Below are 13142 nucleotides of genomic sequence, written 5' to 3'. Positions count from 1 at the left end.
AAACACAAAATACTCAGCACATCAGGCAGAGAAATAGAGTTACTGATTTGTGTCAATAAGTTTTCTACAGAAATAGTAAAAAATTAACATAAGTGGGCTTTAAGGTTCATCTAACAAATAGGGAGGAGAGAGCAAAAAGCAAAGTTTAACATTGTGTGATGATGCAAGAGCTTAAATGACAACACAAATATTAGTAGAATAAAGTTTTAAAAACTCAAAGAAGCAGCAAATCAATTTCTGAGATTGGCAGAAGAATGGGGAAGAAATGGTGAATATCTGGAATTAAAGGCAGCGTCCATTATTCAGGATCTCCAGCACTCAGGGCATGTCCTTTTTTCACTATTACTATCAGGTGGGAGGTACAGAAGCCTGAAGACACACACTCAGCAATTCAGGGACAGCTCCTTCCCCCTCTGCCATCTGATTCCTAAATAGATATCGAATCTTTGGTCACTACCTCACTTTTTTTTGATATACAGTATTTCTGTTTTTGCAAGTTTTTTTATCTATTCAATGTACTTATACTGTAATTGATTTACAGGTACTTGTTTATTTCTCTCTGCCAGATTATGCATTGCATTGAACTGCTGCTGCTAAGTTAACAAATTTCACATCACATGCCAGTGATAATAAACCTGATTCTGATTTTGATTCTGAAAATGGTAGTATAATAATTCAAATGGTAGAATGTGGCATTCAGTCCGGAAGGATACAACTGGACAACTGAGTAGGCTTAGTAAATTATGTGGGTTTGGCTGCAAAGAAATGACTTAAGAAGCTAGTTGGAAGATTAAATGGTGTTCTTTGCTTTTGCATTGAGTTTTGCTGGAACAATGTATAAGGCCAAAGATAGAAGCTGGAGTGACAAGTGAGTGGAACTTTGGGATCACTACATAGACTGAATGTTGTACTGCAAACTGGTCATTTAATCTGCCTCTGGTCACCCCATTTGCTCCGCACTGGCGCTCATGGCCAAGTCATGAGCAGAAAATACTACTTCTGATTTGGTATTCTATATAAGTAAATTGGTGCTTTACATAAAAATAATATTTGAGGCATTGGAAAGAGAGCAGATATGCAGGCATTTTGGCATCTCATTCTCAGGTTCCGAATCAATTGGCCTAATCAAGAACAGTTGGGAGGAATTGCTATTCTGCAAATTAAGATTTTTATTTAAAGTTACATTTCTTTCAAAAGTGTGTAATTTATAATAACACAGTTTGCGCGGTAAATTTCCCACCAGAATCTGAGCATTTAGGTTTATGAAATCACCTCTCCTTATTGCTGTGATTTGGATTACAAAAATATTAAAGACATACAGTATTGTAGAAAATAACAATAATCCAAGGAACAATGTCAATAGCTCAAGGTTGCTTTAATACTGGTTATTAATTCCTAAGATGTGGTTGACACTTGCACGGCTGCATTTACAGGTGATCCTTTCTTGCTTTGAGAAAGTAGCTAACTTCTTCAGAAGTAATTGTCTAACTTCAGAAGTAAGTAGCCCCACACAGTTTACCAAGCCTACAGAGATTTTCCCCCTAAAATTCTTGAATATACTTCATACAATCTAGAGCACTGATGTGAAATGAAACCAGAATGAAATCTTATTAATTTTGATGTATTCTCTGTGTTCTGTTTCCTGCATATACTGGATAAATTTGTAATATTTATTTATCTTGTATGGAATAAATTAATGAGTACAAAAATATAATTTGCAATAGACTTAAAGGGATTTTGAATAAGAAATTCCCTGTTATGAGAAAATGTTGGTAGTAACTGCACAAATTGGGTTAATTTTGACACAAGTTTCACTGCACAGCAAACCTTTTTGAAAGTGTTATTTCCTCAGGTTTTTTTTTGTTTATGGTAGACCATGTAGCTGGACACAAGTATAATTTCAGATTACTTGTATCACGTAGGAATTTGAAAAAACAAGAAATTAACTTTTATTGAATATAATGGGTTTAATTGCATAATGGCACAGGTGCTTTGCAATAGTTCAACTAAGCTAAAAATGTTTAGTCGATAATTTTCATTTGTACTGAGTGTCTGAGGCTTCTCGCTTAAGCGTTCAACAATAATCAGCCAGCCTTGATGGATTCCAGTTGTCCCGATACTGTTTCTCCATGACTGCAACGTCCTGGTGAAAGCTTCCACCATACTTGTCACTGATCTGATGAAGAAGTCTAAATGGAAATGAAGAAAATGAATCTTTAGCAGCATGTTACACTTCATGGTTTTGTATATTTGAAGCATATTGTCAACCAGCTGTACGTGGTTTGAAGCTCTGTAGTTGCCAAGAAAATTTTCAACAACATCAGTTTAAGGATGGTCAGCCAGCATTGATGGATTCCATCAGCTTCCATGCAATTTTCTCTGGTCCCACTAGAAGTTCCTCAAATTGCCTGTCATTGTTGACTTATCTGATTTGTGAACAAACAAAAATGCATTTCTTAATCTTGCCATCGGTTATTCTGGGAAACTGGCGTCTCAAATATCAAAATCGTTTACAGAAATGTTTGTACCTGTTGGCAGCAGATTCCATCCTTGCAAACTTGAACCCAGTAATTCTGCTTTTGCCTTTGACAAACCCAAGTCTTTGATCAGGTCATTTAACTCAGACTGTTATTAGGTGAGGCTCACTCGATATAAAGGGTTCAAAATCTCTCAGTATCAGTGTCGTTTCCATTTCTGGCTTGTGTATCATGACATCTTCATCTGCCTCCTTTGGGATCCATGTTTCTGGTGGCTTCAGTACTGGAGATTAGGGAATTCAGTGGATTTCTAGTTTTTACAAGAGAAACCAGACAGACTGGTCAGATAAAAGTAGCAGTCTGTCACATGATTCCTCTGCTGTTACCATTTCATTGGGACAGTGAATGGCAACACATACAAAATGCTGGAGGAACTCAGCTGGCCAGGCAGCATCTATGGAAAAGAGTACAGTCGACGTTTCGGGCCGAGACTCTTCAGCAGGACTCTAACATTAACGTGATTGCAAACCGATATACATGTAAACACAGTGCATCGAATCATGTGTGAATGATGCTTTTATAGCCTTTCTAAAACCTGTCCTGCTAAGCAGCATTCGTCCTGCTTAAGCATGCTCAGGACAAGATAGAAAACTTTTCAGTTTACATTGTGGCCAGCATTTTAATTGACTTGAATTATGGATTGAAATAACAAATATAGGTGATTTCAAAACAATGCTGCGTCATAGGAAAATTTCATGGTGATTTTCATGATCAGCAGTCCAAAATCCACAAGATATACCCGAAAGTTTTCAGGAAGTGAAATCATTGTTGTCCTGTGATTTTAATAATCTACTAAAATTTTGATCACAAACAAGAAAAAATCTGCACATGCTGGAGGAACTCAACAGGCCAAGCAGCAGCTATGCAAAAAAGTACAGTAGATGTTTCGGGCTGAAACCCTGCCAGCTGTACTTTTTTACATAGATGCTGTCTATGGAAACGAAATCTCTCATGGAGCCAACCATTGATGGAGCACCATCAGTTCAGATGCCAACACTATTCCTTCAAGTCAGACCTTTTGTTTCCATATATAAAGACAGAACATTAAATATAGAACATAGAACAGTACAGCACAGTTCAGGCCCTTCAGCCCACAATGTTGTACCGACCCTTAAACCCTGCCTCCCATATAACCCCCCACCTTAAATTCCTCCATATACCTGTCTAGTAGTCTCTTAAACTTCGCTAGTGTATCTGCCTCCACCACTGACTCGGGCAGTGCATTCCACGCACCAACCACTCTGAGTAAAAAACCTTCCTCTAATATCCCCCTTACGTATATCTTGGCCTTTGGTTGGTTTGGGAAGCTCTTTGCAACAGAAAAAAAGTTTTCTTTGAATTTCACCAGCATTTACTCTTACAAATGCTACAACATGACATTTACTGGTGAAATCTGTTGACTCATCAACCTAGATAGAGAAGTTGTTGTTTTTCAGTTTATCATGCAAAACCTCTTCAGAATCATGTGACATGTCATCAATACGTCGTCTTATCACACTGTTTGAGAGCGGCTGCCTTCTCAACCGAACAAAAACCATGCTGAAGTCTATTCTCGAGCTACTATGCAGATGACTGTGCTCTGCTCACACACACACAGAGGACACGCTACAAGCTGCAGTCACAGTTCACCAAGGCTGCAAGGGCTTTCGGGTTAATAGTCAGTCTGAAGAAAACAACCCACCTAGGCACAACTTGGATCACCAGTCCACGTAAAACCTGTTGATAAGTAGCTTTCATTGTAAAGATTGATATTTTTCGTGTCCATTTTAGCACTAGTGTAGTGAAATGACTTAGAAGATTGTAATTCAAAAATTGCTACATTGGACCATGAGACGTGTCTGTAAAACACAGCGGTTAATAAAATACAAAAATGGGCATGTCCATTCAATGCTCTGAAAACGTATGTCACGCTCCTCATCAGCCTACCGTCCTCCCCTCTGTGAATTGAAAATGCACGTGGACTAAGATTTTAACTGTCCTGTGCTATCACCAGCGGGATCATCAGTTGATCTGCCACCTGTCTTCAGGAGTTACGGCCCGCTTATGATCAAGACTCCCCTGAGGTGGTGGGCCAGCAGTACTAAAGCACCACCTCCCACTGGTGAACTTAAAAACTTGGCATCTGTCTCTATCAGAGTTGTTGGTCACTTCCATCCAACAGATGTCTGCTCTTCAGGTGTCTATGCAACTACTGAAGGGTTTGCAAGATATGTATACACTGTCTGACTATCTGCCCCTCTGGACCTACTTGGTCCACACCCATGCTGATCCTTTCTCTGCTGCCTCAGCTACAGCCCTGCTGATTGACTTGATCTCTCTTCTAGTGAAGCCAAGGTCACGCAGCCACTTCTGGAAAGTGAACGCAATAAACCCATGGCGGCCTACTTCGAATGGATAGCATGAGACCTTCCACCCTCTGTCTCTGCACTCTGATCTTAATTCTGCATACTTGGTTAACTTGCGCTCATGGGCTTCCTCGATGTTGTCTTCCCAGGGGACTGTGAGTTCACCAATAACCACTCCTCTACTGGTGTCAGACCATAAGATTATATCTGGACACAATGTGGTGAAAGCTATTTGCTCCAGGAAACTGCCTTTCCCGTCCAGGTCGGCCTTGACACATCAATCATTGGCTGAAGAAAATATGCTTGATCATGGGCCCGCGCTGTACACCCTTGACTTGGAGCCTTCTTTCACAAATGATATGCGATGTTCTGTGCAGCATGGGGCATAAGATAAGTTGTGCTGCAGTACTCTCTGCTCAACCGCTTCTGTTACAACTTTGAGAATGTTGTTATGTCTCCAAGTGTACATGCCGCTGGAAAGATTGACTCTGCATGCACTCAAAATATGTTGAAGTGTTCCCTTCTCGCCACAAGTAGCACACCTGCCTGTCTTATCTTCATACCAGGTGCTGAGGTTGGCAGGTGTTGGGAGCGGATCGTATGCTGCTCTGCATAGAAAAAAAATGTGGAGCGGTTCCATCTGTCACAGAACGTTCCAAGATAGATGTCTTTGTTCAACACCTTCCCACCAGGTCCAAGCCCCTTGTTTGGCCAGGCAGAAGAAACAGAGAATGAACTCAACCAAATAAACACAGTCCTACACCGCACTGCCATACTGGTTGCGAGACCTCTATTGAGATTGTTAACGGGCTGTGCCGTCACTAATCACCAGTGCAAGCATTAGCATCATGTGTCATGCTAAGTTCAAAAAACAATGTTTTTTTTAATCACGATCTCTCACGAAACCCTCAAGCGGCCTCTCACGGAACCTTAGTGTTTCACAGAACACCAGTTGAGAAACCCTGCTCTAGCCACCCTCAGGTTTTCACATATGTCTAGCTTTCCCAAGTCCCTTCTTATTCACCTTCCTACCTACTGTATAACTCACAAGAGCCCTAACTAATCCTTGCTCCTGAAATCTTAAGTATGCTTCCTTCTTCCTGTTGATAGGGGATGTTCCATATCTTTTTGCAAACATGATTCCTTCACTCTATCATCCTTCCCCCACCCCAATGAGACAAACTTATTCAAACCCCCATGCAAATGCTGCATAAACAAACTCCACATTTTAATTGTAAATTTTGCTGAGAACATCTGTTCCCAATTTACGCTCCCAAGTTCCTGCTGACAGCCGCAAACACACTGACTCTATAAACTGGGGTGGCCAACCTTTTACATTCCATGCGTCAATTTTTTCACACATGAGTTCAGATGTGCCATACAATTCTTGTACCCCCATTCAATTCTTGTAAAAGTATGTTAATATATACATATTTAGCATTTTTACATGATATATTACTATAAAAACAAGATAAACATTACTTACCTTAATGAGACTTTTAACAAATATATTTTGTCGTCTTTTGATTTCTTCCTTTTTCTTAATCACATATTCTTTCCGTAACACAGACCCAAGCACTAGCTTTTTCTCCCTCTGTCCCTCTCAGTATACCCCTTGCCCATCCTCTGGGCTTCCCCCTCCCCCTTTTCTTTCTCTCTGGGCCTCCTGTCCCATGATCCTCTCATATCCCTTTTGCCAATCACCTGTCCAGCTCTTGGCTCCATCCCTCCCTCTCCTGTCTTCTCCTATCATTTCGGATCTCCCCCTCCCCCTCCCACTTTCAAATCTCTTACTAGCTCTTCTTTCAGTTAGTCCTGACGAAGGGTCTCAGCCCGAAACGTCGACTGTACCTCTTCCTAGAGATGCTGCCTGGCCTGCTGCGTTCACCAGCAACTTTTATGTGTGTAGCTTCAGTTTTCCTTCTATTTCAGTCTGATGTTATGTTTTATAGTGTCTATTAAGATCATGTCTTCTATTATGTGAGAATGTGTTTTCACAAACAATGCACAACAGTTTTCCTGACTGACCTGCTATAAATAAGAACTCATTTTCCCACTGTTCATTGAATTCACGCTTACTATCACTTTCTGCTTTTCTTTTGCTCATTTTCTTTTGCACTGTGATGGGTAACAATGTAAAAACAAGGCTTAATTTTTGAAAAAGTACAAAACTACAAATGTTCACAAAGGACGAACAAAGCATAACTCTATAGCGCACGAGTGGCAATTGTAAACTGACTGGCAGAAACCTGCGTCGCACCGCTGGTGCATATCAAACATGTATTGAACAGTTATGGAACGATGCAGAGCAAAAGTCCTTCTTTCCTAGTTTGACTCATTGAACATTTTTTAAAAAATTGTAAACAGATTAATGTGAAAGAAGATAACATTGCCAAAAGATGTGCACAAAATAATAAAATCACTAAAAATAGTTGCTAAGTTTTAGATTTATTCTCAGTAAAACCCATTTCTGGCTTTAAGCTGCTTGAATTCCTGTTTCAGATTTTTTTTTTACAAATCGGTTTTTGGTTAATACTTTTTGCATGAGTAGGCTTACTTTTTTATTATTATCACTGGGGTGCAATGCGCCACTTCTAATCATCCAGTGTGCCACTTTTGGCGCATGTGCCATAGATTGGCCATCCCTGCTATAGACAATCCCATTATGATGCCTTCTTTATATACAGATGATACTTCCCTCATTACCAATGCCACTCCCCCATCTGTTACCTCTCCCCCTGTCCATTTTGAAACATCTAAACCCCAGAATATCCAGCATTCATTCCTGTCCTTGTGCCAGCCATCTCAGTAATGAGCACTTCATCATAGATTCATGTACTAACTTTTAAGTTCGTCAATCTTGTTCCTGGTAATTCTCAGCTTTAAATATACACACTTTAACCATCCCACAGACTGCATTTGTGCATTTTCCATTGCCCATCCTTCTTCAGTCTCTCTACATGCAGCATCTACCTTTACATCAACCTCAGACCTATCATTCTGGCTCCCATCCACCTGCCAAACTAATTCAAAAGCTCCAGCAAATCTGCTCACAAGGACATTGATCCCTTGTAAGTTCAGGTGTAACCATCCCTTTTGTAAAGGTCATACCTTCCCCAAAAGAGATCCCAATAACCACAAATCTTAAACCCTGTCTCCTACATAAACTCTTCATTTATCTGATATGGCAGGTGAATATACAGTATTATGTCATTCTTTTCTTACCCTTATAGGTGCATAGCACGGTTGGCAACCAGGAGGTTACTGTTTATAACTTCTGTTTTTAGGTTCCTTCCTAGCTCCCCCTCTTCACTCTTCAGTACCTCATCCCTTTTCCTAATTACATCATTGGTACCAATATGTACCACAACTTCTGTCTGCTCATCCTCGTCCTTTAGAATGCTGTGGACCTGATCTGAGACTTCCCTGACCCTGGAGCTCTTGAAGGAAACATACCATCTGGAAGTCTCTTTCATGTCAATGAAGTCTCCTGTCTGTTCCCCTCACTACTGAATTCCCTATCACCACTGCTCTGCTCTTCTCCCCTCTAACCCTAAGCCCCAAAGCCAGACTCGGTGCCAGAGACACTGTGAGTCTATACAAGGACACTCAGTTCTCTCCGGACATCAACATGTTTTAATCTTTCAATATTAAGAAAATACTCTGCCTTTCTATTTTCCTTCTGCCAAAGTCAATCATCTTCCATTTTCCCTTGCTTCTATCATGCACACTCAGTTAGCCTGCCTACATCCCCAAATCCACTCTGCATTCTTGTAAGTCACACTTGTTATCATCAGTAAACCTGAATATATTACACTTGATTTCTCCCATCCCAATCATTGATATATATTGTGAAGAGCTGGGACTCAGCACCAAATATTGCAGCATCCTACTTGTCACAGCCTCCCAATTCATACATGTCATGCTTTGTCTGTTAACCAATCCTTAATTGTACAAGCTTTTGATTTGTTTAATGAGTGCCATGGTAGCATAGCATCACAACACTATTACAGCTTGGGGCATCGGAGTTCAGAGTTCTGTTCCACTGTCCTCTGTGAGAGAGCTTGTTTGTTCATCCTGTGTGCATATGGGTTTTCTCCAGGTGCTCCAGTTTCCTCCCAAAGTCTAAAGACATACCAGTTAATAGCTTAATTAGTCTTTGTAAATTGTCTTGTGATTAGGTTAGGGTTAAATCAATGGGTTGCTAGACAGTGCAGTTTGATTGGCTGGAAGGGCCTGTTCTGCACTGTGTCTTTAAATTAAAAGAAAGTCCATTAATTCCCTCATCTATTCTGCATATTGCGAACTCAATAATGTAAAAGTGACATCCATAAAATGTAGCCTTGTCTTTCCCTACATACCAATTCTCCATAACCTATTATCTTGGAAATGCTAAAATGTCCTAAAGCTTGAACTAGATGATTATTTCAATCATAAATGCAAGAGAATCTGCAAATGCTGGAAATCCAGAGTAACACACACAAAATGCTGGGGGAACTCGTAGGTCAGGCAGCATCTGTGGAAAGGAATAAAGAAGCAACATTTCAGAACTGGTGAAGGGACTCAGCCCGAGATGTTGACTGTTTACTCCTTCCATAGATGCTGTGTGACCTGCTAAGTTCCTCCAGCATTTTGTGTACAGTTTTTGCAATGCTAGTCTTGGGCCTACTGCTTTAAACTTATTAGGAAACAGAAGCTTCAACATTACTAGACTAGTGTGGCTTTTTTTTGGGGGGGGGGGATGAAAATGTGCTGCCTGTGACCAAGCTCAGTGGATGAAAAGGTCAGAAGTTGTCCTTTGGACTTAGGTCTGGGATATGGGACTGGCAATCAGGTCGCATTGGAAATTGAGGCCTCCTTTGGGAGATGGACCTGCAGCTGAGTTTATCGTATATTAATGATGGGTATTTATAAATGTTAGAGTGGATTTTTTTGGGTAGATGATTTGTTTGCACTTAAATGACTTTGGCCACCAGACTTCTATTTTAACTGTTTGACAAAGGACTGTGGATTTAGTCCACCATAATGGGCTTCCTAAAAGGTGTAAATACCAGATGCTTCTGGTGCCTGATGCTGTAGTTTCGAAGACAGTATCACCTATACATTATAAATATTAATTGTCTTCTATGTTAGTACGTAAAATGCCGAATAAATGTATTGTGGATTCAACTAAAGGCTGTGGAAGGATAGTGTGATATTTTGTATGTAACTTCAAAGGGAAGCATTGTCTGTAACTTTTTAAGTAGCGATTGCCTTTGTGTTTAGCATATAAATATCGAGCCCACATTTAGCTAGCAGATCTTTCTGTGGAAAGCGTCTTTGCCGATATGATGCCTGCTTGTTGAGTCGAATAAAGAAGCTGCTTTGTATCTACCAGTGTCTCTGTCTCTCCAGTGATTTCATCCACGCTACAACATTTGGTACCAGGAGTGGGATACCTTCGTGACCCGTCGTGTGGCCAGCGTTCCTAGCAGTCTAAGTTGGTGAGTATTTTTCTAAAATTACACTCACTCTTGGATCTGTTCAGTTGGTGGTGCACGGGTCACGAGGTACACAAACGTGGAGAGCTGAACTGGTAGATATAAAAGTAGTGTGTGCGTGTGCATGTATGTTTATGTAAGTGAGGGATCTTTGCATGTTAACTTGGTTAACTTGGTGAGAGTTGGACCACCAGTTGCGAAAGGTGGTAACCAACGGTACGGTTCGAGACGTCAGCGTGGGGGCGTGTATACTCGTTCGGGGAGCTGCATTTTAGTGTATGCGTGTGCAAGTGTGATGCAAAGGAATACAGCGGGGCATCATGAGTTCAGGTACCCAAAGATGGCAGATTGTGGAATACATACTCTGTGGTTTTAAGTTTTTACTGTTTAACTGCTACCTGTCTATGATATTTTGTGTAGTGTGGGAATTAGTGTGGGGATATCTCAGGGAGAGGTTTCACCCAGATAGATCTACCAGAATTGCACCTGTTGAGGTCAGGCAACATCAAGCTGAGAACCCCGATGATTCGAGCCAGCCCTTGACCTTGATTACGACTATTCATAAGCCCTTCACCCCCGGGGAGAAACAGAGCATTTTGTCCGAATTGCCCTCACTTAAAGTCGCCTGTGGGAATTCAGAGTTTTGGCGCAAACTCGAGGAAATGGTTGAAATTCACCAGATGCACCCTACAGATATACATATGTTAGTGAAAGCCAAGTGCCCAAGGAATATGTGGGACAGAATGGCCCAGGGGTTGCAGGATGGTACATGGACAACTACTGGGACTGCCAGTAATGAAGAAAGATATCACTCTTTTAAAGGGGAAGTGAGGCAGCGACTTGGGGAAGGCGAGAGTAGCTGGGGAACGATAAGGGCAGTGATTCAAAAAGCTGACGAGACAGCCATGGATTATGCAGAACGTAAATATCGAGTGTACGAGGAGTATTCAGGGTTGGAAAATCCAGGGAGGGATGACCCAGTCTTCCTAAAAATGCTGAAGGAAGGCCTGAGCTCAGCCCACCAAGAAGTTTTAGATTTAGGCATAACGGTACGGTCCAACTACTCTGAGATAGTTTCATGGGCCAGTGAGATAGACCAAAGAAAAGGCAAGAGAAATCGTAAAGTGGGTATAGTGGATGCAGCTGCTGTGATGTCCCGGAGAGTTTGTTTTGCTTGCCGGCAGCCAGGGCACCGAGCAAAGGACTGCCGGACCAGGTATACGGCAGTGAAGGAGTTGATATGCTACAGCTGTGGCCTATCGGGACATGGCTGGAGACAGTGTCCAAATGGGAGGGAGAAAACCCAGGCGAAGGTCACAGCAGACACCCAGTCACTCACCCCATTAGCAACCAGTCTGACTGTCGATCAGAACAAGGAGTTAGTGACAGCGCCTCTTAAGGCAGAAAAAGATGTGGTGGCGGGCTCCATTGCCAGGGCCGGTGACTCACGGATGTACACAATGGCATTATTAGGGGGACGGCAATGCAGTATGTTAATGGACACAGGGCCATCAGTATCGATAACAGACTTGCCCTTACCAACAACCAGACAGGCCAGTTATATCAGGGGTGTAGGAGGGAAAACAGTAAAAGCAGAAAGAAGCGAGAAGCAAATACTAGAAATCGGGGGAGTACAGCTTCTAGTGTATTTCTGGGTATGTCCAAATAATGAGGGCACGATCCTTGGAATAGACATTCTAAGGGAAGGAGGAGCTGTTATAGATTCAGGAAAGGGAGAAATAATATGGACAACTCAGGGGCAACGAACGCGCACAACCTACAGAATACACAGCCTGGCTAGCATAGGCGCAGCTGCCCCGATCACCAGAGACTGGAGCCAGGATGGTATCTGTGGGTTACCTTGTCAGCAGTTCCCAGCTGTGTGGGCTACAGACAAACAAAATTGTGGGCAGGTGAAGATTAAACCCGGTTAAAATAGAGGAGGGTCTGTATAAACCTCCTAAGCAGGACCCTATACAAACTGACACACTGACTGCTGTTCGGGGTATAGCAAAGGAACAAAAACACCAGGGGATACTCGGAGAGACTGCGGCCAGTCCAGAACATAAAGTTTTCCCAAATCCTCCTAGGGCAGACATTACTGCGAATAAAGCAGCAGAGGAACAAGAGGCAATTGAAATTGCAAGTGTGCAGGAGGAAACGACAGAAGCCAGCTTAGTAAAATTATATGAAGAGGTAGAGGCAGAAGGGAAGGAAAAATGGAGGAGAAAAGGAGCAAAGGAGGGATCAGATAGGTGCTGGACACATGGGGAGGAAAGAGTCGCAGTGGCCCCACCCTGTATTAGACAGATACTACTAAAGTTATATCATGGGGGGGATGCAACAGGGAAAGCAGAGAATGATCACAACCCTCCGGCAGGACCGGTGGTGGCCTGGGATGGGCGGGGATGTTGAGAAATTCTGCCACTGTTGTATCACTTGTGCCCAGCATAACTCCGGTAAGGGAAGAAAGCTACAGCTGGCAAATCAGCCTCGGCTGAGGGAACCCTGGGAAAACATCCAGATAGGCTTCACAGGGCCCCTGCCAAAAAGCAGGGGGAAAAGTTACTGTCAACTTAAAGTATTAAAGGACCGAGCGAAACAACAGCAACGAATCGCTGATCAGAAAGAGCCAGAGGGAAAGGGGATAGTTCTTCCACAGCCTGGCGACCAAGTTATGGTGAGGGTGCTGCCAGAAAGGCCGGGGTTTGCCCCCTGGTGGATAGGACCACAGACGGTACTCTTAACCAATGATATGTGTGTCTGTGTACAGACTCGGC

Source organism: Mobula hypostoma, chromosome 18 (genome assembly GCF_963921235.1).
Source record: "Mobula hypostoma chromosome 18, sMobHyp1.1, whole genome shotgun sequence".
Classification (NCBI taxonomy): Eukaryota; Metazoa; Chordata; class Chondrichthyes; order Myliobatiformes; family Myliobatidae; genus Mobula; species Mobula hypostoma.
The sequence above is the reverse complement of the archived record's forward strand: the minus strand, read 5'-3'. Positions refer to the sequence as shown.